Below are 27,632 nucleotides of genomic sequence, written 5' to 3'. Positions count from 1 at the left end.
GGGCCCTCCATCTCTCGTACTAGGTAAAACTAACATAAAAGAGAGAGAGAGAGGGAGACACGTGACCGTATGCACAGAAAACGGGAACTCCCCCTCTCTCTCTCTCTCGTGGTTACTATAACAAAACAATAAAACGAACCTTAAATCACATTACAAATAAAGGTCCATGACCAACAAAAAACAATAAAAAGAGACGAACGAAGAATAGCGAAACGAGAACTTAAAAAGAGTGAAATTTGACGAAATTATGATACCGCCAATCGGAACAACTCAACTATAACAAAGCCTCGAACGCTATTCTTGGTTCGCCAGAATATGGACTCGTAAGCACTAAAAAGTACCAAGACTGGAAATATAACAGTTCAAAATATAATAATATAAATGGCATAAGGCCTGAAAATAAAAGGATGAGTACCAACGGGCAAAACAAGTTAAACACCAAACCGTACAAGAACAATGGCCACCATCATCCTGGAAGGCCAAAACTCTACGCATTAAAAAACACTCATATAAATAAATATAACACTAGCCCGGTATTAACAAACCTGTCAAAACAATCTACTTAACATTGGTGCATCTACTTAACATTGGTGCAGGAATAAGAAGAGCCTCGGTCATGATGAAATTACACGAAAAAAACTAAAAAAACAAGTGGCCCACAAAAAACAAAACGGCACTTACGAAGTCCAACAGAAGGATGTAGTCCAGGTGACGCTAGCATCGGGCGTCGGTAGAGTAGTTCAGGTAAAGTAGATAGGGCCTTTGTAACAGCCCTTCCCTTTGATGAAGGAATTATCTAAATGGAAGACAGCCTGTGAATAGTGGTTTTCACATGCCCCTGCTTTATAAACGACGCCCACTGGGTGTTCGCGAGAGGGTAGTAACCTCTGCATTCCATACTTTAACTTTCTCTGGTATATTTGGAAGTATTTATATCAGAAAAGTGTAAGGAAGGACCCTTTTCACTGGGCGTCACAGGTCGACCCAGAAAATCAATAATATTTTTTTATCAATGATGGCAACACTCTTAAATCTCCTGGGAATTTAAATCTCCTGGGAATTCCTACTACTGTATAAGTGTGCTCACCAGTTGAGGAAATTCTGCATATTAGAAACACTATTGGCCTTGTTCTAGAGTTGAGTCTGGGCCGCTAACTGTTATCACGAACGCGATAAGGTGCGTAAAGGCCCGGTCACACCGCCCGAACGTTGCTGGAGCATCCTGGCGCTGTGAAATAAATTCATCACCGCTCGTAAAGGTTCACCCCCGTTAAACATAAGTTGGCCTCCATTAAAGCAACGCCGTATACCCTCGGCCACCGCTGATGTTTCTCGAAGGGCCCTCCTACTGCTCCGAAAGTTTTGAGGTGCACAAAATATTGCGAGCAGTGAGAAGGGGGAAAATTTTCCGCCCCGGCAAAGTTCACCCCCGCTCCACCAACGCCCCATCAAAGTTTGGGACTGCTAGACGCAAGTTCGTGGATGCTTGGGTCCGCTAGGCCAACACCAATTTGAACGCTGCACCACCGCTGCTTTGCCAGCGTTGCCCGGGCGGTGATTAAACGTTGCAAAAATGTTGGTGGAGCACTTATAAGCATTTTACGAATAGACACGGGGTTGTTGGAACGGTGTCGGGCATTGAAGCAGCGAGCCATGGCAGCAATGAACTTTGGTTTGGCGTTGGTATAGAGGTGTGGGAGCGGGACCAGAATTTGGCTATAAATATGGTGAGAAATGGACCAGGAGCTTATTTGGAATCGAGCTACTGTCGAGTAATTTGCTTGAAGTTACAGAGTAGAACTGTATCAACATGGATGCTGAGAGACTTGCTATGATTGGTGCTCTAGTTCAGCAGCAGAATCAGAACCTACTCAGATTGCAACAAACTGTTGACAGAAGGAGAAGAGAGAGTAGAAGGAGAGACAGGGTTTTGTGGGTAAGACAGTGGATACTTAGAAGGTCTGAACATGGACTGTATGAGAAACTGATGGTGGAGCTGAGGAATGAGGATCCACGAGCCTCGCAACACTTCATGAGGATGCCACCAACCATTTTTGATGAACTTGTACAGAGGCTGACCCCCAGTTTGACTAAGCAAGACACCAACTACCGTGCAAGCCTGGAACCAGGTCTCAAAGTGGCAATCACCCTACGGCACCTGGCCTCTGGTAACACCTACAGAAACATGCAGTATTCCTGGAGGGTTCCCTCTTAATGAGAGAATGCCTTGACGAAGTCATTGAGCTTCAGCATGGCATTTCATTCCCGTGCTGAAACTTGGTGACAGGTAAGAGGGCTCTCGAACTTGGGGAAATTGCTCCCCCAGTTCGAATCTAAATTTCTATCTTTTACCTTTTTCTTTTTCTCAATATTACTTCGACCTTTTCCTAATTTCATAAACTTTCTTTCGTCTTGCTTTCCAAACTCAATGAGAAAAATTTCCCTCATTATATATGTGTATATATTATGTACATATATATTTATTATAATTTTTTTTTCTTTCCTATGGCTTGGATGTTTCTCATCCATTGTAGCCCCGGCATGGATGTTCATACATCCTATATTGCTGCCTGCTTTGATGAGTGGGAGGAGGTGTCACGGTTGGGAGGTGTTTGCATTCAAAGCTATATGTGAGAGTATTGGATGATTTCAGCCATCCCGAAGATGGTTTGGACCTTTTTGGCGGAACTATTCTCAAGTGTTGGGTCTTCGGAATCCAGGGGGATCCAATGCTTGGGGTAGGACTCTCGGCTTTTGGCCGGAAGCCTGTCATTACAGATATGGGGAGGATGATTCCATAATTTCTTGGTCTCAGTCCTAACAGGCGGGTTCAGCTTACATCTGTGCCTCTATATCTGTTTTGATGCTATCCTTCGGGTAGGGTATGGAGTGGACCATCTGGGAAGTATACTCTCATTGTGCCGATAGTGGAAAGTGCAAATTTCCTTTCTGGCGTGTGATGGCCTAACATTCTCGAGCAGGTACATCTTAAGTAACCCTTTTCTCTCTCTCTCATCTAATGGATTCTTTAAGCAATGAACCCCCATCCCCTGGATACGCTGACTCTCCCCCGGCACTGTTGACGACCTCTGCTAATTCAATTAAGGAAAATTCTGTTGACGACTTAGGAACAAAAAAGGACCCCTCTACTAATGTTTCAAAACCAATTAAGTCGGGTAACAAAGGGAAACTAAGAATCCTTCATGTTACCCAAATTCCAATAAATACTGATTATGATATGATATATAAAGCATTTAGATGCTATGGAGTGATAAAAGAAATTAGAATGAAACTTGAAAATGAAAAATGGCATTCATGGATAACTTATAATAATCATGAAGAAGCATTCAATGCAATATGTAACATCAATGATATCAAAATTAATAACCTAAATGTCATGGGTGCCCTATGTGATAAGATACCAAACAGTTTGGATGTATATAGACCTGCTGACTGGTTTGAGAAAGATATCGATTTAACTATGCTCCCCCAAAGAAAGCCAAAACCACCAATGTGGCTTGTTGCCGAGCCTAAAGGGAGTAATGGGAATTATTTTAAAATTAGCAAACTAATTCAGAAAAAGGTAGGAACCATTGCACCAGGTGATATATCTCGCTTTGGGAAAAATAGCTTCCTGATCCATGCTAAATCATTCACGCAATCAGTAATACTGTCTAACCTTATGACAAGCAGTGATGAGGGATATGTTAGATGTCAAACCCCACCTAAACTTTAGTTACGGAAGGGGAGTAGTCTTCAATAAAGATCTGTATGAATTTACAGAAGAGGAAATACTAGCCATGTGCCCATTAACAGTGTGGAAAGTGCATAAGATTCCTGGGACGTCAATGATCATCCTTACTTTCCAGGATGCTGATGTGCCTTTCCACATCGATATTGAAAATGAAAGAATAAAAGTTCGACCTTTTAAACAAAAGCCCTTACAATGCTTCAAATGTTTCAAATTTGGACATCCTTCTAAAGTTTGTAAAAATGAAAAAATGTGTAGCATCTGTGCCAGTCCCTATCATGGAGAGTGTACACTTGAGCCCAGCTGTTTGAATTGCAATTCAAACCATAAATCCACTGACAGGAGCTGCGAGATTTATAAGTTTGAAGAAGCAGCCCTCAATAAATCCAGTGTAGAACACATAAGTGTAGGACATGCCAAAAGACTACTGAGAAAACCAAACAGCTATGCAAATGCACTGAAATCAAGAGAAAATATACCACAGGAGACATCGAACCCACATAGTGCTGCCAGTAATTCCCAAAAAGGAAATACATCATCTAATGATAGTAGAGTTTTATGTGACAAGGTAAGCATATTGCCTTCCAAGGCTTTACCACTGTGTATTAAAACTGCAACACTGCCCACTTCTATACAAACTTCATCCCCCATTACCAACAATAGTACTAACCTCTCTCAGGCCATGTCCTTGCCTGATTTGATGGAAGTTCCACCCGAAACAAAGTTACCAGGTGCACCTGTGGTAGGGAAGGTGCAAAAACCTGGTAAATCCTCACCACTGATAAGTAGGAAAAGAGAGAGACCTCCATCTCTCTCTCCACCCTCCATTAGAAACGTTAAGGTTATGACATCAAATAAATTTGATGTTTTGTCTGTTGATGTTTCTAATGAACCAGAAGATGGACTGAATAAATCAGAAATTCAAGTTGAGGTCCACCATCCACCTCAACAAATAGATAAAAAGAATACAAAGAAAAACACCAACGTTAAACCCAACATAACAAGACCACCTCTGAAGAAACCAACTGGTAATAATGTTAAATTAAAAACTGCTAATGGGAAGACCTCATCCAAGATGTCTTCCAGAAATAATCCATAGTTTTCTCCTCCATTTTGCAATGGACCTGTCAGGGTTTGAGGGCGAAATATGAAGAACTTAAGCTCCTAATTCATGAGCATTCCCCCATAATTGTATGTCTACAGGAAAGTATGCTTGATTCTAACACTCCTAGTCCTCGAGAGTATGTTAGCTATAGAACACCATATAATCAACAAGCAGGGAGCCATGGCGGAAGTCTCATGTACATTCGTCGAGATGTTCCCCAAATACCCATGTCTATACGTACAACCCTGCAGGCAGTTGTTGTACAAATTGATATAGGGAGAAAATATACAATATGCTCTCTGTACTTACCTCCAAATGATAATATTTTATATGATGTTTTAGCAGAGGTCATTCAACAACTCCCTCAACCTTTTCTCTTACTGGGAGATATGAATGGTAGACATCCTTTATGGGGTGATATTTTAGCAAACACAAGGGGCAATATTATCTCATCAATTGTGGAGAATGAGGATGTGGGACTCCTTAATACAGGAGAGCCCACACACTTCCATGTTCAGACAGGTACTTTGTCATGCATTGACCTTTCAATTGCAAGCTCTAACTGCCTTCTTGATTTTGATTGGAGGACATTAGATGATTGGCATACTAGTGATCATGCACCAATCCTTATAAACACCAACAAGGGTCCGCCTTTGCAAAGATCGCCACGTTGGAATCTAGACAAGGCAGACTGGGTTAAATTTTCCGAGCTAAGTGAAATCGAAGGGAGAGCAGAACAGTTTGAAAGTGTTGATGATGCCATAGACCTACTGAATGGAACTCTTCATACAGCAGGAGTCAATTCAATTCCCAAAACAACAGGGTTATTCAAACGACGACCAGTCCCGTGGTGGTCTTCAGAACTAACTGCACTCCACAGAGCCACAAGAATATCTCTAACACGATTGCGTAGACGCAGAACTGATGAGAATTTAACTATGTACAAGAAATGTAGAGCACAGTTCCATCGTGCCATGAAAGAAGCAAGACGCCAGTCATGGATGTCTTTTGTTTCCTCCATTAACAGTAGAACACCACCATCTTCAGTGTGGAGGAAAGTAAAAAAGATAGCTGACAAATTCACCCCCAACCCACCACCAGTGTTGAAGGTGAATGGCCAGTATGTAACTGAAGCAAATGAAGTTAGCAATGCCCTGGCTAATCATTTTTCAAATGTATCCAGCAAGTGTGAATGAGCCCCTGGTCACCAGTATAGGAGCACTGAAGAAAAGAAAATTTTAAATTTTGCAACAAGAAGGGAAGAGTCGTATAATTCTCCTTTCACTGAAAGAGAATTTGATTCCGCACTTGCTCATTGCAACGATACAGCCCCTGGACCCGATGGAATTCCATATGCAATGATTAAACATGTACATTTTAATACAAAGCTATTTATTTTAAGCATTATTAATAGAATATGGCATGATCATAGTTACCCAAGTGTTTGGGAACTAGCCATTATTTTAGCCTTTTTAAAACCCGGTAAAGACAAGTTTTTAGCAGCAAACTATCGTCCTATTGCATTGACATCTTGTTTATGTAAAATCATGGAGAAGATGGTCAATGCAAGGCTGATATGGTACCTTGAAAAGAAGGTATTTTATCACCGATTCAATGTGGATTCCGAAAAATGCACTCAACGACTGATGTGTTGATACGACTTGAGTCTTCTATTTGTGAAGCCTTTGCTTCCAAACAGCACCATGTTACAGTATTTTTTGACCTTGAAAAGGCATATGATACCACATGGAGATATGGTATTCTTAAAACCATTCATGAATTGGGATTGAGAGGAGAGCTGCCACTATTTATTTAGGCATTTCTTTCACGTAGAGTTTTTCAAGTGAGAGTGGGGAAAACTCTTATCAGAGAGTAAGTGCCAGGAAGGAGGAGTTCCTCAGGGTAGTGTGCTGAGTGTAACCCTTTTTGCACTAGCAATTAATGGTATATCCTCAGCCATTCCCCAGGATGTTCTCTCAACATTATTTGTGGATGATCTCTCAATATCATTTGCTGGCACTAGAATTGCAATGGTTGAGAGAAAAATCCAACTCTCTATTGATAAAATTATCCAGTGGGCTGACATGAATGGATTCAAGTTCTCGACAAGTAAAACTACCGTTGTCCATTTTTGTCGTATCCGGGGAGTACATCCAGACCCGGATATATATACAGTAAAGGTCAACGGATACCATGTGTATCGGAAACCAAATTTTTAGGTTTGATATTTGACTGTAAACTTACATGGGTTTCTCAACTAAAAGCGCTAAAAGCTAAATGTGTTGAAGCTCTGAATATCTTAAAAGTATTGTCCCATACATCATGGGGGGCAGACCGCAATACTATTTTAAAATTATACAAGGCCTTGATTTTTTCCAAAATTAGTTATGGTTGTGAGGTATATTCTTCAGCCACCCCAAGCCGGTTAAAAATATTAGATTCGATACATCATGCAGGTATTAGATTGTCTACTGGAGCTTTTAAAACCTCGCCTATCCCAAGTCTCCTGGTTGATGCTGGAGAGTTACCTCTAGACCTTTACCGAATGTCTTCCATTCTTCGGTATTGGTTTAGATTGCAAAGACTCCCTAACTCTCTAGCCTTTCAGACTGCAAGCCTTGTAAGACACGCATCATACTTTGAGTTGCACCCAAAATTTCCTCAACCTTATGGCTTTCGGGTGAAACGATTATTAAATATATCCAGACTAAGGTACTTCCATTCAAGGTATCATCAACGCCTCCATGGAAGTTACCAGAGATATCTTTTTGTAAATATTTTATTGGAGATAAGAAGAATATGTCAGACATAGAAGCCAGGTCTCTTTTTAATGAACATGTTAAAGAACATAGAGGATCAACTTTTATCTATACTGATGGCTCCAAATCTGATGCTGGCGTTGGATTTGGAGTACATAGTAATGGTTTTAATTGTAGAGGTGCACTTCCTCTGACCGCTTCCATATTTACTGCCGAACTGTATGGCATATTAACCGCTATTGAGAAAATAGTGTTGGAGAAGGAGGGTAATTTTACAATTTTTAGTGATGCAAGGAGTGTCCTTCAAGCTATGGAAGTTTTTAATTCTAATAACCCTCTAGTTTTAAAGATTTTAGAATGGCTTTTCATTATTGGACGGAGAGGGATAACAGTTCAATTTTGTTGGGTTCCAGCACATGTAGGTGTGTCCGGGAATGAGAAGGCAGATTCACCGGCTAAGGAGGCTGCATCCGAGTTGCTGCCGAAAAGGTATCCCATTCTCTGTAATGATTTCTTACCTGACATCAAGAAATTGGTTTGCAATAAATGGCAACAGCAATGGGATAGTCAAGATGGCAATAAAATGAGGGAAGTAACAAATGACATATCTCCTTGGAGGTATAATATGATGCCCCGAAAATGGGAGACGTCTCTTTGTCGTCTCCGTATTGGTCACACTCGGTTGACCCATGAGTTTCTGCTGAAGGGCCAACACCAAACGTATTGTGACAACTGTTTAGTACCTCTAACAGTAAGGCATTTGTTGACTGAATGCCCCAATTACAACATCTTGCGGAATAAGATATTTGTTTGAGGCTCGAGGTGAGGGTGGCAGGTTCATCCTTGTCAAGATTCTTGGAAATTATGTGTCCTACCATGCAACTGGCATTTTTAGATTTCTTTCAGAAGCAGGTCTTCTGAAAAATATTTAACTTTTATGACATTCAATATTTTTTATTTTAATTGAATACTCTTTAATTTTTTATTTTATTTAATTTTTTACTTTTGTATACATAAATTAAATGTTACCGGCGTCAATGACCTTAGATGTCAGGATGCCTGAAAACTTTAAATCATTCATTCATTCATTCATCATCATTTCAGCCTTCAAAAGTCCTTTGTTGGATGTATGCCCTCCCCAGGTTCCTCCACAGACTTCTATCCCAAGCTATTCTGTGCCACTGTTGCTCATGTTGGTCTAAGTCATCTCGCCAGCGGGTTTTTTCTCTCCCTCGGTTTCTTGTGTATTCTCGGGGTGTCCAGGCAGTTGTTCGTGATGTCTATCTGTTGTCTGTCATCCTGGCAATGTGCCCCGCCCAGTACCATTTGAGCTTGCTAATGGTTTCAAGGATATCCATTACTTTAGTTTTTTTGACATATCCATTTAGCTGTTTTTCTATCCTTCCATGTTAGATTTAGCATAATTCTCTTATGTTCCCTTTGCATTGTTCGTAATTTAAGTGAAAGCTTTTCTGTTGGATTCCAAGTTTCGGCCAAATAGGTGACATTGGGGAGGATATACTGATCATAGACCTCTTCGAAACACTTGCCAACCGAGGGTTATTCTTCTTTTTTATTTCGCTCTCTTACCCTCTTAATGAGAGAATGCCTTGATGAAGTCATTAAGCTTCAGCACGGCATTTCATTCCCGTACTGAAACTTTGTGATGGGCAAGAGGGCTCTCGAACTTGGGGAAATTGCTCCCCCAGTTCGAATCTAAATTTCTCTCTTTAACCTTTTTCTTTTTCTCAATACTACTTCGACCTTATCCTAATTTCACAAACTTTCTTTAGTCTTGCTTTCCAAACTCCATGAGAAAAATTTCCCTCATTATATGTGTGTATATATTATGTACATATATATTTATTTATTTTTTTTTTTCTTTTCTTCTAGGGCTTGGATCTTTTTACATCCATTGTAGCCCCGGACGGGAATGTTCATACATCCTTTATTGCTGCCTGCTTTGATGAGTGGGAGGAGGTATCACGGTTGGGAGGTGTTTGCATTCAAAGCTATATATGAGAGTATTGGATGATTTCAGCCATCCCGAAGATGGTTTGGACCTTTTTGGCGGAAGTATTCTCAAGTGTTGGGTCTTCGGAATCCAGGGGGATCCAATGCTTGGGGTAGGACTCTCGGCTTTTGGCCGGAAGCCCGTCATTATAGATATGGGGAGGATGATTCCATAATTTCTTGGTCTCAGTCCTAACAGGCGGGTTCAGCTTACACCTGTGCCTCTATATCTGTTTTGATGCTATCCTTCGGATAGGGTATGGAGTGGACCATCTGGGAAGTATACTCTCATTGTGCCGATAGTGGAGAGTGCAAATTTCCTTTCCGACACGTGATGGCCTAACATTCTCGAGCAGGTACATCAAACTAACTCTTTTCCCTCTCTTTAGTATAATGGATTCTTTAAGGAACGAACCCCCATCCCCTGGATACGCTGACTCTCCCCCGGCACTGTTGACGACCTCTGCTAATGTGATAAGGGATAGCTCTGTTGATGACCTCGGAACGGGAAAGGACCATTCTACTGATATTTCTAAATCGAGTAATTTGGGTAACACGAGGAAACTAAGAATCCTCCATGTTACACAAATTTCAATAGAAACAAATTATGATGATCTATGTAAAGCATTTGAATGCATGGATGCATAAAAGAAATAAGGATGAAACTTGAAGCTGAAACTTGGGATTCATGGATATCTTATAGTAGTTATGACGAAGCATTTAGTGCAATAAGTAATTTGAATAATATTAAAATTAATAACTTGAATGTCGCAGCTGCTCTCTGCAATAAGGTACCAAAAGATTTAGATGTGTACAGGCCTGCCGATTGGTTGGAAAAAGGCGCAGATTTAGTCATGCCCTCCCAGAGAAATCCAAAACCACCGATGTGGCTTAAAGCTGAATCAAAGGGGGTTACAGGGAATTATTTTAAAATATGCAAATTGATTCAGAAAAAAGTAGGAACTATTGCACCAGGCGATATATCTCGTTTCGGAAAAAATTGTTTCCTTATCCATGCCAAATCCAGTACACAGTCGGTAATATTGTCCAATATGAAAATAAATAATGATGACATTAAGTTAGATGTCAAACCCCACCTAAATTTTAGCTACAGAAGGGGCGTAGTTTTTAACAGAGACCTATATGATTTTACAGAGGAGGAGATACTGGCCATGTGTCCATTAAATGTTTGGAAAGTTCATAAAGTCCCAGGTACATCAATGATAATCCTTACGTTCCAGGATGCTGATGTACCTTTTCATATTATTATCGAGAACGAAAGGATTAAAGTAAGACCCTTCAAGCAGAAGCCATTGCAATGCTTTAATTGTTTTAAATTTGGGCACCCGTCCAAAGTTTGCAAAAATGAGATGTGTGGTATTTGCTCCAAATCTTACCATGGAGAGTGTGCACTTGAAGCCAGGTGTTTAAATTGCAGCTCGAATCACAAATCCACAGACAAGAGCTGCGAGCTATATAAGTTGGAGGAAGCTGCCCTCAATAAATCAAACTTAGAACACATAAGTGTGACCCATGCCAAAAGACTATTAAATAAATCAAATACATATGCTAAGGCATTAAAATCAAACCAACCTAGCACTGCCAATAGCTCAAAAAAAAAGTATACTATCTGAAAAAAAGTCAAATAACGAGGTAACCTTATCACCTCCTGAGGCTTTACCACGGTGTATTAACACTAGGTCATTGCCCATTGCTGTACAGCCTTCAGCCGCCATTACAAAAAGTAATACAAACCTCTCTCAGGCCATGTCCTTGCCTGATCTGATGGAGGTTCCACTTAAGACTAACTTACCTGATGCACCTGTTGTGGGAAAGGTGCAAAAACCTCGAATCCCACCATCTATTAATCGCAAAAGAGAGAGACCTCCATCTCTCTCTCCACCCTCCATTAGAAACGTTAAGGTTATGACATCAAATAAATTTGATGTTTTGTCTGTTGATGTTTCTAATGAACCAGAAGATGGACTGAATAAATCAGAAATTCAAGTTGAGGTCCACCATCCACCTCAACAAATAGATAAAAAGAATACAAAGAAAATCACCAACGTAAAACCCAACATAACAAGACCACCTCTGAAGAAACCTACTGGTAATAATGTTACATTAAAACCTGCTAATGGGAAGACCTCATCCAAGATGTCTTCCAGAAATAATCCATAGTTTTCTCCTCCATTTTGCAATGGAACTGTCAGGGTTTGAGGGCGAAATATGAAGAACTTAAGCTCCTAATTCATGAGCATTCCCCCATAATTGTATGTCTACAGGAAAGTATGCTTGATTCTAACACTCCTAGTCCTCGAGAGTATGTTAGCTATAGAACACCATCTAATCAACAAGCAGGGAGCCATGGCGGAAGTCTCATGTACATTCGTCGAGATGTTCCCCAAATACCTATGTCTATACGTACAACCCTGCAGGCAGTGATTGTACAAATTGATATAGGGAGAAAATATACAATATACTCTGTACTTACCTCCAAATGATAATATTTTATATGATGATTTAGCAGAGGTCATTCAACAACTCACTTAACCTTTTCTTTTACTGGGAGATATGAATGGTAGACATCCTTTATGGGGTGATGTTTTGGCCAACATAAGGGGCAATATTATCTCATCAATTGTGGAGAATAAGGATGTGTGGCTCCTTAATACAGGAGAGCCCACGCACCTCCCTGCTCATACAGGTACTTTGTCATGCATTGACCTTTCAATTGCAAGCTGTAACTGTCTTCTTGATTTTGATTGGAGGATATTATTTGATTGGCATACTAGTGATCATGCACCAATCATTATAAACACCAACAAGGGTCCGCCTTTGCAATGATCGCCACAATGGAATCTAGACAAGGCAAACTGGGTTAAATTTTCTGAGCTAAGTGAAATCGAAGGGAGAGCAGAACAGTTTGAAAGTATTGATGATGCCATAGACCTACTGAATGGAACTCTTCATACAGCAGGAATCAATTCGATTCCCAAAACCACAGGAATATTCAAAAGACGACCAGTCCCGTGGTGGTCTTCAGAACTAACAGCCTTCACAGAGCCACCAGAAAATCCCTGACTAGATTGCGTAGACGCCGTACAGATGAAAATTTGATATCATACAAAAAGTGTAGAGCACAGTTCCGTCATGCCATGAAAGAAGCTAAACGCCAATCTTGGGTGGCTTTTGTTTCCTCCATTAATAGTAGAACAGCACCATCTTTTGTATGGAGGAAAATAAAAAAGATTGCAGGCAAATTCACCCTGAACCCGCCACCAGTGTTGAAAGTGAATGGTCAATATGTGACTGAAGGAAATGAAGTTAGCAATGCCCTGGCTGACCATTTTTCAAATGTATCTTGCAAGAATGTAGCAGCGCCTGGTCACCAGTACAGGAGCATTGAATAAAAGAAAATTTTAAATTTTGCAACAGGAAGGGAAGAATGGTATAATTCTCTTTTTACTGAAAGAGAACTTTATTCCGCACTCACTACTTCCAACTTTACAGCCCCTGCACCTGATGGAATTCCATATGCAATGGTTACAAAGTTATTTATTTTAAGTATTATTAATAAAATGATCATAGTTACATAAGTGTTTGGAAACTAGCCATTATTTTAGCCTTTTTAAAACCCAGTAAGTACAAGTTTTTAGCAGCAAGCTATTGGCCTATTGCATTGACTTCTTGTTTATGTAAAATCATGGAGAAGATGGTCAATGCAAGGTTGTGGTACCTTGAAAAGAAGGGTATTTCATCACCAATTCAATGTGGATTCCGAAAAATGCACTCGACAACTGATGTGTTAGTAAGACTTGAGCCCTCTATTTGTGAAGCATTTGCTTCTAAACAGCACCATGTGACAGTTTTTTTTACCTTGGAAAAGCATATGATACCTCATGGAGAGGATTGAGAGGAGAGCTGCCAATATTTATTCAGGCATTTCTTTCAAATAGTTTTTACAGTGAGAGTGGGGGAAGCTCTATCAGAGAGTAAGTGTCAGGAAGAAGGTGTTCCTCAGGGGAGTGTGCCGAGTGTAACCCTTTTTGCACTAGCAATCAATTGGATATCCCCAGTCATTCCCCGGGATGTTCTCTCAACATTATTGGTGGATGATCTCTCAATATCATTTGCTGGAGCTAGAATGGCAATGGTTGAGAGAAAAATACAACTCTCAATTGACAAAATTAAGTTATCGATAAGTAAAACTACTTTTGTCCATTTTGTCGTATCCGGGTAGTACATCCAGACCCGGATATATACAATAAAGGCCAACGGATACCATATGCAAGTGAAGCTAAATTTTTACGTTTGATATTTGATTGTAGGCTTACATGGGTTTCTCACTTAAAAGCGTTAAAAGCTAAATGTCCCGAGGCTCTGAATATTTTAAAAGTCCTGTCCCATACATCATGGGGGGCAGACCGCAATACTATTTTGAAATTATACAAGGCCTTGAGTTTTTCCAAAATCAGTTACGGATGTGAAATATACTACTCAGCCCTCCCAAGCCGGTTAAAGATATTAGATTCAATACATCATGGTGATATTAGATTGTCCACAGGAGCGTTTAAAACCTCACCTATCCCAAGTCTCCTTGTTGATGCTGGAGAGTTACCTCTAGTTTTTTACCTGAAAACTTTAAATCAATCAATCTGCTATTATTCGGTATTGGTTTAGATTGCAAAGACTTCCTAATTCTTTAGCCTTTCAGACTGCAAGCCATGTAAGTCACTCAACATACTTTGTTTCACCCGAAACCCATAAGGTTGAGGAGATTTTGGGTGCAACTCAATTCAAGACTGTTTAAAAATTAAGGTGCTTCCATTTAAGGTATCATTAACGCCTCCATGGAAATTACCAGAGATATCTTTGTGTAAATATTTTATTGGAGTTAAGAAGAATATGACTGACTTAAAATCCAGGTCTCTGTTTATGAAATATGTTGAACATGCGGATCGACTTTTATATATACTGATGGCTCCAAATCTGATGCTAGCATATGATTTGGAGTACATAGTAATGGTTTTAATTGTAGAGGTGCACTTCCTCTAACAGCTTCCATATTTACTGCCGAACTGTATGGCATACTAATCGTTGTTGAGAAAATAGCGTTGGAGAAGGAGGGTAATTTTACCATTTTTAGTGATGCAAGGAGTGTCCTTCAAGCTTTAGAAGTTTTTAATTTTAGTAACCCTCTAGTTTTATAGATTTTAGAATGGCTTTTTATTATTGGAAAGAGAGATATAATGGTTCGATTTTGTTGGGTTCCAGTACATATAGGTGTGTGTGGGAATGAGAAGGCAGATTCATTGGCGAAGAATGTAGCATCAGAGTTGGTGCCAAGAAGGTATCCCATTCCCTGTAATGACTTCCTACCTAACATCAAGAAATTGGTTTGCAATAAATGGCAACACCACTGGGATAGCCTAGATGGCAATATAATGAGAGAGGTAACAAATATCATATCTCCTTGGAGGTATAATATCATGCCCCGAAAATGGGAGAAGTCTCTTTGTCGTCTCCATATTGGTCACACTCGGTTGACACACTAGTTTCTGCTAAAGGGCCAACACCAACCATATTGTGACGACTGTTTGGTACCTCTAACAGTGCGGCATTTGTTGATCGAATGCCCCAATTATAATAACTTAAGGAATAGATATTTATTTGAGGCTCGAGGTGAGGGTGGCAGGTTCATCCTTGCCAAGATTCTTGGATATGATATGTCCTACTTTGCAAGTGGCATTTTTAGATTTATTTCAGAAGCAGGTCTTCTGAAAATTATTTAACTTTTACAATGACATTAAACTTTTATGGTTTTAATTGAATATTCTTTTACTTGACTAAATGATATCGGCATCAAAGATCTTTGATTTAAAAGTTTTCAGGCATCCTGACATCTATCAATCAATCTCCTCCTTTTCCTCCTTTCTATGCTGTTGCTGTCTGTATTTTTATTTTTTGTCTTAATTTTTTTTGGCCTGCTGTTGCTAGCTGCTAGCTGCTAGCTTTGCTGCTATCTACTAGCTGCTAGCTTTGCTGCTAGATGCTAGCTTCTAGCTTTGCTGCTAGCTTCTAGCTTTGCTGCTAGCTGCTACCTGCTAGCTGCTAGCTTTGCTGCTAGCTTTGCTGCTATCTACTAGCTGCTAGTTTTGCTGCTAGATGCTAGCTTCTAGCTTTGCTGCTAGCTGCTAGCTTTGCTGCTAGCTGCTAGCTTCTAGCTTTGCTGCTAGCTGCTAGCTTCTAGCTTTGCTGCTAGCTGCTAGCTGCTAGCTTTGCTGCTAGCTGCTACCTGCTAGCTGCTAGCTTTGCTGCTAGCTGCTAGCTTTGCTGCTAGCTGCTAGCTTTGCTGCTAGCTGCTAGCTGCTAGCTTTGCTGCTAGCTGCTAGCTTTGCTGCTAGCTGCTAGCTTTGCTGCTAGCTGCTACCTGCTAGCTGCTAGCTTTGCTGCTAGCTGCTACCTGCTAGCTACTAGCTTTGCTGCTAGCTGCTACCTGCTAGCTGCTAGCTTTGCTGCTAGCTGCTACCTGCTAGCTGCTAGCTTTGCTGCTAGCTGCTAGCTTTGCTGCTTGCAGCTAGCTGCTAGCTTTGCTGCTTGCTGCTAGCTGCTAGCTTTGCTGCTTGCTGCTAGCTGCTAGCTTTGCTGCTAGCTGCTACCTGCTAGTTTTGCTGCTACCTGCTACCTGCTAGTTTTGCTGCTAGCTGCTAGCTTTGCTGCTACCTGCTAGCTTTGCTGCTACCTGCTAGCTGCTAGCTTCGCTGCTACCTGCTAGCTGCTAGCTTCGCTGCTACCTGCTAGCTGCTAGCTTTGCTGCTCGCTGCTACCTGCTAGCTGCTAGCTTTGCTGCTAGCTGCTAGCTTTGCTGCTAGCTGCCAGCTGCTAGCTTTGCTGCTAGCTGCTAGCTTTGCTGCTAGCTGCTAGCTTTGCTGCTAGCTGCTAGCTGCTAGCTTTGCTGCTAACAGCTAGCTGCTAGCTGAGCTGCTAGCTGATAGCTTAACTGCTAGCTGCTAGTCGCTAGTTTAGCTGCTAGCTTTGCTGCTAGTCGCTAGTTTAGCTGCTAGCTTAGCTGCTAGTCGCTAGTTTAGCTGCTAGCTTAGCTGCTAGTCGCTAGTTTAGCTGCTAGCTTAGCTGCTAGTCGCTAGTTTAGCTGCTAGCTTAGCTGCTAGTCGCTAGATTAGCTGTTAGCCGCTAGCTTAGCAGCTAGCTGTTAGCTGCTAGCTTCTGTCTGCTGGCTTAGCAGCTAGCTGTTAGCTGCTAGCTTCTGTCTGCTGGCTTAGCTGCTAGCTGCTAGCTGCTAGCTTCTGTCTGCTGGCTTAGCTGCTAGCTGTTAGCTTCTGTCTGCTGGCTTAGCTGCTAGCTGTTAGCTTCTGTCTGCTGGCTTAGCTGCTAGCTGCTAGCTGTTAGCTGCTAGCTTCTGTCTGCTGGCTTAGCTGCTAGCTGTTAGCTGTTAGCTGCTAGCTTCTCTCTGCTGGCTTAGCTGCTAGCTTCTAGCTGCTATCTGTTAGCTGATAGCTTCTGGCTGCTATCTTAGCTGCTAGCTTCTTGCAGCTAGCTTAGCGGCTTTCTTAGCTGCTAACTACTAGCTGTTAGCTTAGCTGCTAGCTGCTAGTCGCTAGTTTAGCTGCTAGCTTTGCTGCTAGTCGCTAGTTTAGCTGCTAGCTTAGCTGCTAGTCGCTAGTTTAGCTGCTAGCTTAGCTGCTAGTCGCTAGTTTAGCTGCTAGCTTAGCTGCTAGTCGCTAGTTTAGCTGCTAGCTTAGCTGCTAGTCGCTAGTTTAGCTGCTAGCTTAGCTGCTAGTCGCTAGATTAGCTGTTAGCCGCTAGCTGTTAGCTGCTAGCTTCTGTCTGCTGGCTTAGCAGCTAGCTGTTAGCTGCTAGCTTCTGTCTGCTGGCTTAGCTGCTAGCTGTTAGCTGCTAGCTTCTGTCTGCTGGCTTAGCTGCTAGCTGTTAGCTTCTGTCTGCTGGCTTAGCTGCTAGCTGTTAGCTTCTGTCTGCTGGCTTAGCTGCTAGCTGCTAGCTGTTAGCTGCTAGCTTCTGTCTGCTGGCTTAGCTGCTAGCTGTTAGCTGTTAGCTGCTAGCTTCTCTCTGCTGGCTTAGCTGCTAGCTTCTAGCTGCTATCTGTTAGCTGATAGCTTCTGGCTGCTATCTTAGCTGCTAGCTTCTTGCAGCTAGCTTAGCGGCTTTCTTAGCTGCTAACTACTAGCTGTTAGCTTAGCTGCTAGTTTAGCTGCTAACTACTAGCGTCTGGCTTAGCGTCTAGCTTAGCTGCTATCTTAGCGTCTAGCTTAGCGTCTAGCTTAGCTGCTAGCTTAGCGTCTAGCTTGGCTGCTAGCTTAGCTGCTAGCTGAGCGTCTAGCTTGGCTGCTAGCTGAGCGTCTAGCTTGGCTGCTAGCTGAGCGTCTAGCTTGGCTGCTAGCTGAGCGTCCAGCTTGGCTGCTAGCTGAGCGTCCAGCTTGGCTACTAGCTGAGCTTCTAGCTTGGCTGCTAGCTTAGCTGCTTCTTCCCCTCTTTCTTTTGCTGCTGCTTCTGCCTCTGGTTTTTGCTGCTGCTGCTTCACCCACTCTTCCTCCTCCTCCTCCTCCTCTTCTTTCTGCTTCTGCTGCTGCTGCCTTTCTTTCGGATTTATTTATATTTTGCTGCTGCATTTTTTTATAGTTTTTAGTTTATATCATTTCGTAGGATTTCGTAGTTAATGTAATTTTTCGGGTGTTCATAATTCTAGTTTTTTTTTTTTTCAACATTTTGTAGCTGCTGCTCTTGCTCTTTTTTCTCTTCCTGCTTCTCCTTCTTCTTCTTCTCATGTAGCTGCAGTTTTTTTTTTTTTTTTAAAGTTTTCATATTTTTCCTGGATTTTAGTTTTTATATTTTTGGGGGGATTTTTTAGCTTTTTATATTTATGGGGGGTTTTGTTTTTTGCCCTTCACCTTCACCTTCTCCTCAAAGGATTAAGCTTCTTCCCCAACCTGATTTCTTTGGTCCCCCTATAAAGACCTGACCGCATACTAGAAGATCCTTGCCTCCTCCCCTGTGCAGAGCTATAGTCTTCTAGGTTATTCCCCCGGAACCACCCGAAGGTTAGTATCCGAAAGAATAGATTAGATTTCTGACAGTTTGTTCAGCTGACGAAGCCCTTGTACGACCCCACCAGGGAACATAGCATACTAGAAAAAGACAAGGTTTTTCCCTCTGCAGAGCAAGTCCTCTTAGGTATTCCACGTCCATCAAGACGGGTAGTGGAGCCAAGCATCCCTTAAGCACTTGCTGGATATTTTCTCCTAAAAAAAAAAAATGGTCCTTTTCTCTCCATCCGTCATAGTCCATCAACTTGATCCTTGCAATTCAGTCCATCCATTACCCGATGATGTAGAGCTTGTACCATCTGCATCAAAGGATATTTCCTCCTCAAAAAAAAATTCCTTTTCTGTCCATCTGTCATAGTCCATCAACTCGATCCTTCCTGCTTAGTCCAAAGTCCATCAACTTTATCCTTCCAGTGGGTCTTACATAGAAAAAATTATGTACTTACAAATGTAAACTAAAATATTACTTTCCTCAAAACTCAATTGAAACTTATTCTAAGAATATATTCCACTGTTTTTTTTTTTTTTTTTTTTCCTAATGATTTTTTAGTTTTTTTCCCTGTTTTTTTTTTATATATTTTGAGGGGTTTTATTGTTTTATATTTTTTTATTTTCTTTTTTTTTTTGTTATCGTTCAGGAAGGACTTGTCATTTACATATTCCTGAACAATTCTTCAAACATATCAAACAAATTCCCAATCGATCTTCCATGATTCCACTGGTGAAATTGTCCCCCTGTTGGTTCATAATAGTAGTAGTATTGATGTTGGTCACCTTGGTTCGAAATGGAAGTTCTGCCGACGTTGGTCCCCACTGTCCTGGCTGTTGTCTTGGGCTTTGTCGTAGAAGCTCTGCATCGTATGTCCTTCTGCTTTGATCATCCGTCAGAACAATTTTAGCATTAACCACTTTTTTGAACTTCTCCTCGAATGCCCCATGTATGAATTCGGTTTTGTCCCGGTGTCTGTCCGGATGTAACTTCATGAAGGATTTTAAGATTTATGCCCTAGTGGCCGTCTGACCCACACCCAAAACCTCATAATGGCTTTGGCTCTCCCATTTCTTATTTAGTGCCTTTGTATCTTCTATGAATTTCAAACATTCCCTAGGTCCCCCAACCTTTCTCGAAGCTTCGAAATCATTCAGGGCAGCGTCGAAAAGGCCAAGTTTGAGAAGGTGCTTCCTTCGAAGCATGTAGGCTCGGCATCCTTGAAGACCTTTATCGACGGCTTGACAACAGTCCAATACGATATCCATGTCCTGAGGGTTTCCGGAGGCTGCGTTCGCCTCAGCCCGAAGGATGTGCAGAAGAGCGGTTTGCTGTTTGTTGTCCGAATCTATTGCTAAGGCATCTGTAAAAATGGCCATGGCCTCGTCGAAACTTTTATTTTCATGAGCCAATAACCCATCCTTTAATAACTTTCCCCGCTTATCTTCCGTCTTATTTTCCGTTTCCTTCTTACACTCTTTCTTCAGGTCTTCATTCTTCGGCTGTTCGTTCACCTTAGTCTTTTTTGACGGTCTCTTTTTCCTTTTCTTGATAAGACGTCTTCAAAGTTTTCATTTTTTCTTTCGCCTGTTTCTCGGCCTTCAGTTTGTTTACTTCGTTCCTCAATTGTTCTTGTTGACGACTTTAGCTTGTACGACTTAGGTTTTGACTGCTGCTTTGGATTTGGCGCAGGGTGGGATGGATGTCATGCCATCTCAACCTGTACAAATTTAGACGCCATCACCCTCTGGCAGACCCCATTGGGTGCAGACTAAGTCTGTTAAGAGTCGGGCTCCAATGATCCGGTTTTAAGTCACCCATATTTGCGGGTAATGGGTGACGCTAGGCATTGGAGTCGTCGGTGGGAGGGGCTAACTACCCCCACTGACCAGTGTACGCCCACCTTAAGAGAGGCAGCCCCTCTCTAATAGAGGACTGGTCCCCGCTGAAGCCTCTTCTCGTGTTGGGCCACATGGGATAGGAGGACTGAAATCCTCTGATAAGAGGTGGATAACCCGGCTTGCTTCTACTCCTAAAACTAACCCCTCGGTTGACGACCCGGAAACTCTAAAGGACCATGCTACTTATGTTCAAAAACAAAGTAATTTGGGTGACATGGAGAATTTGCGAATCCTTCACATCACTCAGATCCCCATTGAAACCAATTACGATGTTCTATATAAATTATTTCAATGTTATGGTCACATCAGGGAAATTAGGATGAGGCTTGAAGGTGACAAATGGGATTCATGGATATCATTTGATAACCATGATGAAGCATTCAAAGCTATCAATGATATCATAAATATTAAAATCAGTAATTTGAATTTCAAGGGTGCTCTTTGCGATCGGGTACCCAAGAATCTGGATGTATATAGGCCTGCAGATTGGATTGATAAAAGTATAGAGGTAGTTGTACCTTCCCAGAGAAAGCCAAAACCACCAAAGTGGCTTATTGCTCAATCAAAAGGGAGTACTGGAAATTATTTCAAAATATGTAAATTTCTTCAAAAGAAAGTAGGTACTATCGCACCAGGAGATATATCTCGGTTTGGAAAGAACAGTTTCCTAATAAGTGCCAAATCAGAAACTCAATCGGTTATACTTTCCAATTTAAATACAGATAACGAAGACATAAAGCTGGATGTGAAACCCCATCTAAACTTCAGTTATGGAAGGGGAGTAGTTTTTAATAGAGACTTATATGAATTCACAGAAGAGGAGATATTGGCCATGTGTCCTTTAACTGTGTGGAAAGTGCATAAAGTCCCTGGAACGTCAATGATTATCCTGACTTTCCAGGATGCTGATGTGCCTTTCCACATTTACATAGAGAATGAACGAATTAAAGTGCGAACTTTTAAGCAGAAGCCGCTGCAATGTTTTAATTGTTATAGATATGGGCATCCATCTAAAGTATGTAAGAATGATAAAATGTGTAGTACATGCTCTAATGTTTACCATGGAGACTGTACACTAGAGGCCAATTGTATAAACTGCAATTTGAATCACAAATCTACGGATAGGAACTGCCAGCAATATAAATTAGAAGAGGCTGCTCTCAATAAATCCAGTATTGAACACATAAGTGTGGGGCATGCCAAGAGACTATTGAGTAAATCAGCAAGTTATGCAAAAGTATTGAAATCCGGAGAAAAAATGAGGCAGGAGACATCCAGCCCACCTAATACTGCCTCTATTCCCCAGAAAAGAAATTTGCCATCTTCTGATAGAATTCTATAGGATAAGGCAAGAATATCACGTAAGACCTTTCTCACCTCTAGTAAACCTTTGTCCCCCACTACAAAGGATAATTCTAACCTCTCTCAGGCTATATCTTTGCCTGATTTGATGGAGGTTCCACATGAAACAATTATCAGGTGCGCCTGTAGTGGGGAAAGCATCAAAACCTAATAAATCACCACCTGTCAATAGGAAAAGAGAGAGACCTCCATCTCTCTCACCCCCATCCATTAAAAACACAAAAGTTATGTCATCAAATAGATATGATGTTTTGCCTGTTGATATTTCAGATCAACAGGAAAACTTCTTGAATCAATCAAAAATTCAAGTGGAGGTCCACCATCCCCCACAAGAAATGGGTAACAACAACACTGAAAAGGCGATAAAACCTAATTTATCAAGACCCAAACTTAAGAAGCCTACAGAAAATATTGTCAAATCAAAAACTGTCAATGGGAAGACCTCATCAAAGATGTCTTCCAGAAAATAATACATAGTTTTTTCATCCATTTTGCAATGGAATTGTCAGGGTTTGAGGGCCAAATATGAAGAACTTAAGCTCTTAATTCACGAGCATTCCCCCATAATTGTATGTCTCCAGGAGAGCAAGCTTGATGCTAATACCCCTTGTCCTCGCGAATATATTAGTTATAGGACACCTTATGATCACGGAGTAGGGAGCCATGGCGGAAGTCTCATGTACATTCGTAGAGATGTTCCCCAAATACCTATATCTATACGTACAACCCTGCAGGCAGTTGTTGTACAAATTGATATAGGGAGAAAATATACAATATGCTCTCTGTACTTACCTCCAAATGATGATATTTTATATGATGATTTAGCAGAGGTCATTCAACAACTCCCTCAACCTTTTCTCTTACTGGGAGATATGAATGGTAGACATCCTTTATGGGGTGATGTTTTGGCCAACACAAGGGGCAATATTATCTCATCAATTGTGGAGAATGAGGATGTGGGACTCCTTAATACAGGAGAGCCCACACACTTCCATGTTCAGACAGGTACTTTGTCATGCATTGACCTTTCAATTGCAAGCTCTAACTGCCTTCTTGATTTTGATTGGAGGACATTAGACGATTGGCATACTAGTGATCATGCACCAATCATTATAAACACCAACAAGGATCCGCCTTTGCAAAGATTGCCACGTTGGAATCTAGACAAGGCAGACTGGGTTAAATTTTGTGAGCTAAGTGAAATCGAAGGGAGAGCAGAACAGTTTGAAAGTGTTGATGATGCCATAGACCTACTGAATGGAACTCTTCATACAGCAGGAGTCAATTCAATTCCCAAAACAACAGGGTTATTCAAACGACGACCAGTCCCGTGGTGGTCTTCAGAACTAACTGCACTCCACAGAGCCACAAGAAGATCTCTAACACGATTGCGTAGACTCCGAACTGATGAGAATTTAATTATGTACAAGAAATGTAGAGCACAGTTCCGTCGTGCCATGAAAGAAGCAAGGCGCCAGTCATGGATGTCTTTTGTTTCCTCCATTAACAGTAGAACACCACCATCTTCTGTGTGGAGGAAAGTTAAAAAGATAGCTGGCAAATTCACCCCCAACCCACCACCAGTGTTGAGGGTGAATGGCCAGTATGTAACTGAAGCAAATGAAGTTAGCAATGCCCTGGCTAATCATTTTTCAAATGTATCTAGCAAGTGTGAAGGAGCCCCTGGTCACCAGTATAGGAGCACTGAAGAAAAGAAAATTTTAAATTTTGCAACAAGAAGGGAAGAGTCGTATAATTCTCCTTTCACTGAAAGAGAATTTGATTCCGCACTTGCTCATTGCAATGATACAGCCCCTGGAGCCGATGGAATTCCATATGCAATGATTAAACATGTACATTTTAATACAAAGCTATTTATTTTAAGTATTATTAATAGAATATGGCATGATCATAGTTACCCAAGTGTTTGGGAACTAGCCATTATTTTAGCTTTTTTAAAACCCGGTAAAGACAAGTTTTTAGCAGCAAACTATCGTCCTATTGCATTGACATCTTGTTTATGTAAAATCATGGAGAAGATGGTCAATGCAAGGCTGATATGGTACCTTGAAAAAAAAGGTATTTTATCACCAATTCAATGTGGATTCCGAAAAATGCACTCAACGACTGATGTGTTGATACGACTTGAGTCTTCTATTTGTGAAGCCTTTGCTTCCAAACAGCACCATGTTACAGTATTTTTTGACCTTGAAAAGGCATATGATACCACATGGAGATATGGTACTCTTAAAACCATTCATGAATTGGGATTGAGAGGAGAGCTGCCACTATTTATTCAGGCATTTCTTTCACGTAGAGTTTTTCAAGTGAGAGTGGGGGAAACTCTATCAGAGAGTAAGTGCCAGGAAGAAGGAGTTCCTCAGGGTAGTGTGCTGAGTGTAACCCTTTTTGCACTAGCAATTAATGGTATATCCTCAGCCATTCCCCAGGATGTTCTCTCAACATTATTTGTGGATGATCTCTCAATATCATTTGCTGGCACTAGAATGGCAATGGTTGAGAGAAAAATCCAACTCTCTATTGATAAAATTATCCAGTGGGCTGACATGAATGGATTTAAGTTCTCGACAAGTAAAACTACCATTGTCCATTTTTGTCGTATCCGGGGAGTACATCCAGACCCGGATATATACATTAAAGGTCAACGGATACCATGTGTATCGGAAACCAAATTTTTAGGTTTGATATTTGACTGTAGACTTACATGGGTTTCTCACCTAAAAGCGCTAAAAGCTAAATGTGTTGAAGCTCTGAATATCTTAAAAGTATTGGCCCATACATCATGGGGGGCAGACCGCAATACTATTTTAAAATTATACAAGGCCTTGATTTTTTCCAAAATTAGTTATGGTTGTGAGGTATATTCCTCAGCCACCCCAAGCCGGTTAAAAATATTAGACTCGATACATCATGCAGGTATTAGATTATCTACTGGAGCTTTTAAAACCTCGCCTATCCCAAGTCTCCTTGTTGATGCTGGAGAGTTACCTCTAGACCTTTACCGAATGTCTTCCATTCTTCGGTATTGGTTTAGATTGCAAAGACTCCCTAGCTCTCTAGCCTTTCAGACTGCAAGCCTTGTAAGACACGCATCATACTTTGAGTTGCACCCAAAATCTCCTCAACCTTATGGCTTTCGGGTGAAACGATTTTTAAATAGTCTGGATATAATTAGAAATAAGGTACTTCCATTCAAGGTATCAACGCCTCCATGGAAATTACCTGACATATCTTTTTGTAAATACTTTATTGGAGTTAAGAAGAATATGACTGACTTAGAATCCAGGTCTCTTTTTATGGAACATGTCGAAGAACATAGGGGATCGACTTTTATATATACTGATGGCTCCAAATCTGATGCTGGCGTTGGATTTGGAGTACATAGTAATGATTTTAATCGTAGAGGTGCACTTCCTCTAACAGCTTCCATATTTACTGCCGAACTGTATGGCATATTAACCGCTATTGAGAAAATAGCTTTGGAAAAGGAGGGTAATTTTACAATTTTTAGTGATGCAAGGAGTGTTCTTCAAGCTTTAGAAGTTTTTAATTCTAGTAACCCTCTAGTTTTAAAGATTTTAGAATGGCTTTTTATTATTGGACGGAAAGGTATAACTGTTCGATTTTGTTGGGTTCCAGCACATGTAGGTGTGTCTGGGAATGAGAAGGCAGATTTACTGGCGAAGAATGCGGCATCCGAGTTGCTACCAAGGATGTATCCCATTCCATGTAACGATCTCCTACCTTACATCAAGAAATTGGTTCGTGATAAATGGCAACAGCACTGGGACAATCAAGATGGCAATAAAATGAGGGAAGTAACAAATATCATATCACCTTGGAGGTATAACATGATTCCCCGAAAATGGGAGACGACTCTTTGTCGTCTCCGTATTGGTCACACACGGTTGACACACGAGTTTCTGCTGAAGGGCCAACACCAACCGTATTGCGAGGACTGCTTAGTACCTTTAACAGTGAGGCATTTGTTGACCGAATGCCCTAATTTTACTAACTTAAGAAATAGATATCTGTTTGAGGCTCGAGGTGAGGATGGCAGGTTTATCCTTGCCAAGATTCTTGGACATGATGTGTCTTACTATGCGAGCGGAATTTTTAGATTTATTTCAGAAGCAGGTCTTCTGAAAACTATTTAACTATTTTAATAACTTCTTAATTTTTATGGTTTTAATCGAATTCTTTTAATTTTCATATACAGTAAATGGTATCGGCGTCAATGACCTTAGATGTCAGGATGCCAGAAAACTTTCAATCAATCAATCAATCAATCCTCAATTGTTCCTTTTGTGCTTGAGTTGCCTCATTTTCAGTTTTAAGAATCTCCATTAACCTCTCCAGTCGTTCTAACTGATCATCATTTATAGCGCACAATTTCATCAGATTTTCATAAAGGTTTTCATAATCCGACACCATTTTAGCTCGCAACTTTTCTTGTTCTTCTTTCTCTGCCTTTAGTTCTTCTACTTCATTTCTCAATTTATTTACTAGATCCTTTTGCAATTTCTTCGGTCCATTGTTTTCTTTTTTAAGAATTTCCAGTAACTTTTTCTGTTCTTTCATTTGAAGATCTTTTTCCTTGTACGCCTTTTCCAGATTTTGATAGTCAGACACCATCTTAGCTTTCAGCCTCTCTTGCTCGTCTTTTTCCCTCTTCAATTTATTTTACTTCTCAATTGATTTAATTGGTTCGTTTTCTGATTCCGAACTTTCTTCATGGTTTGATTTTCAGTTTCTAGAATTTCCAGCAATTTTTCTTGTTCCTTCATTCTGAGGTCTTTTTGGTCGCAGTCATTTTCCAATTTTTCTATTTTCTCGTTCAAAATTTTCTGAATTACTTCCTTTTCCGTTTTAAGAATTTCCTCTTTCTTTTCCTGTTCCTTCATTTGGAGGTCTTTTTCGGCACAATCAATTTTCAGCGTTTGATTCTCTCTTTCTGGGCTTTCAGTTTTTCTTGCTTTTCTTTCTCTGTCTTCATTTCATCTAAAACTCTTCTCAATTCATGTAGTTCTCCGTGTAACTTTTTGTTTTCCTCCTCAAGATTTTCGTCAAGATTTTCCACCATAATTGTTCGATCCTCTCCGTCCAATTCTGAGACACTTTCACCTTTTAGCCATCCTTCCCATAGCCAACATTATTCCGCCGAATATGGCGCCAGCAGCAGCCAAACAAATGTAAATGTTCTTATTACTATGAGAAAGGAATTCTTCCCTTCCTCCAATGTCGAATTCGCGGAGCAGTTTCCCAACGAACCATTTTGATTTCATCTGGTCGTTGAATCTTAAAGCTTCTGCCTCCATTTGCCGCAATCCAACTTCACACCCACGTAGTTCCTCACGGGCTTTTAAAAAGCCGCCAATCCAAGGACAGCGCTGCTACCATCCCCTGAGGAATCCATCCTGAGAGGCGGCTGCACGAGTCTCCAAAACGCTGCGCCTCTGGGAGAAGCCACGAAAACCATTTGAAGTCCGAGGACTCCTGGAGAGTTCGCAGCTGTCCCAGAAAGTTTAATGTCATATTCTCGCATGCAGCATTCTGTTCTTGAATAACTGGAGTTGCATTCCGAGTCCAGAATCCTCCGATGACATTCACCCACACTCCGAATACTTGATTTAACTTTGTAGCCATGA

The sequence above is a fragment of the Palaemon carinicauda genome, chromosome 27 (assembly GCF_036898095.1).
Source record: "Palaemon carinicauda isolate YSFRI2023 chromosome 27, ASM3689809v2, whole genome shotgun sequence".
Lineage (NCBI taxonomy): Eukaryota > Metazoa > Arthropoda > Malacostraca > Decapoda > Palaemonidae > Palaemon > Palaemon carinicauda.
This window is presented reverse-complemented; position numbering follows the sequence as displayed.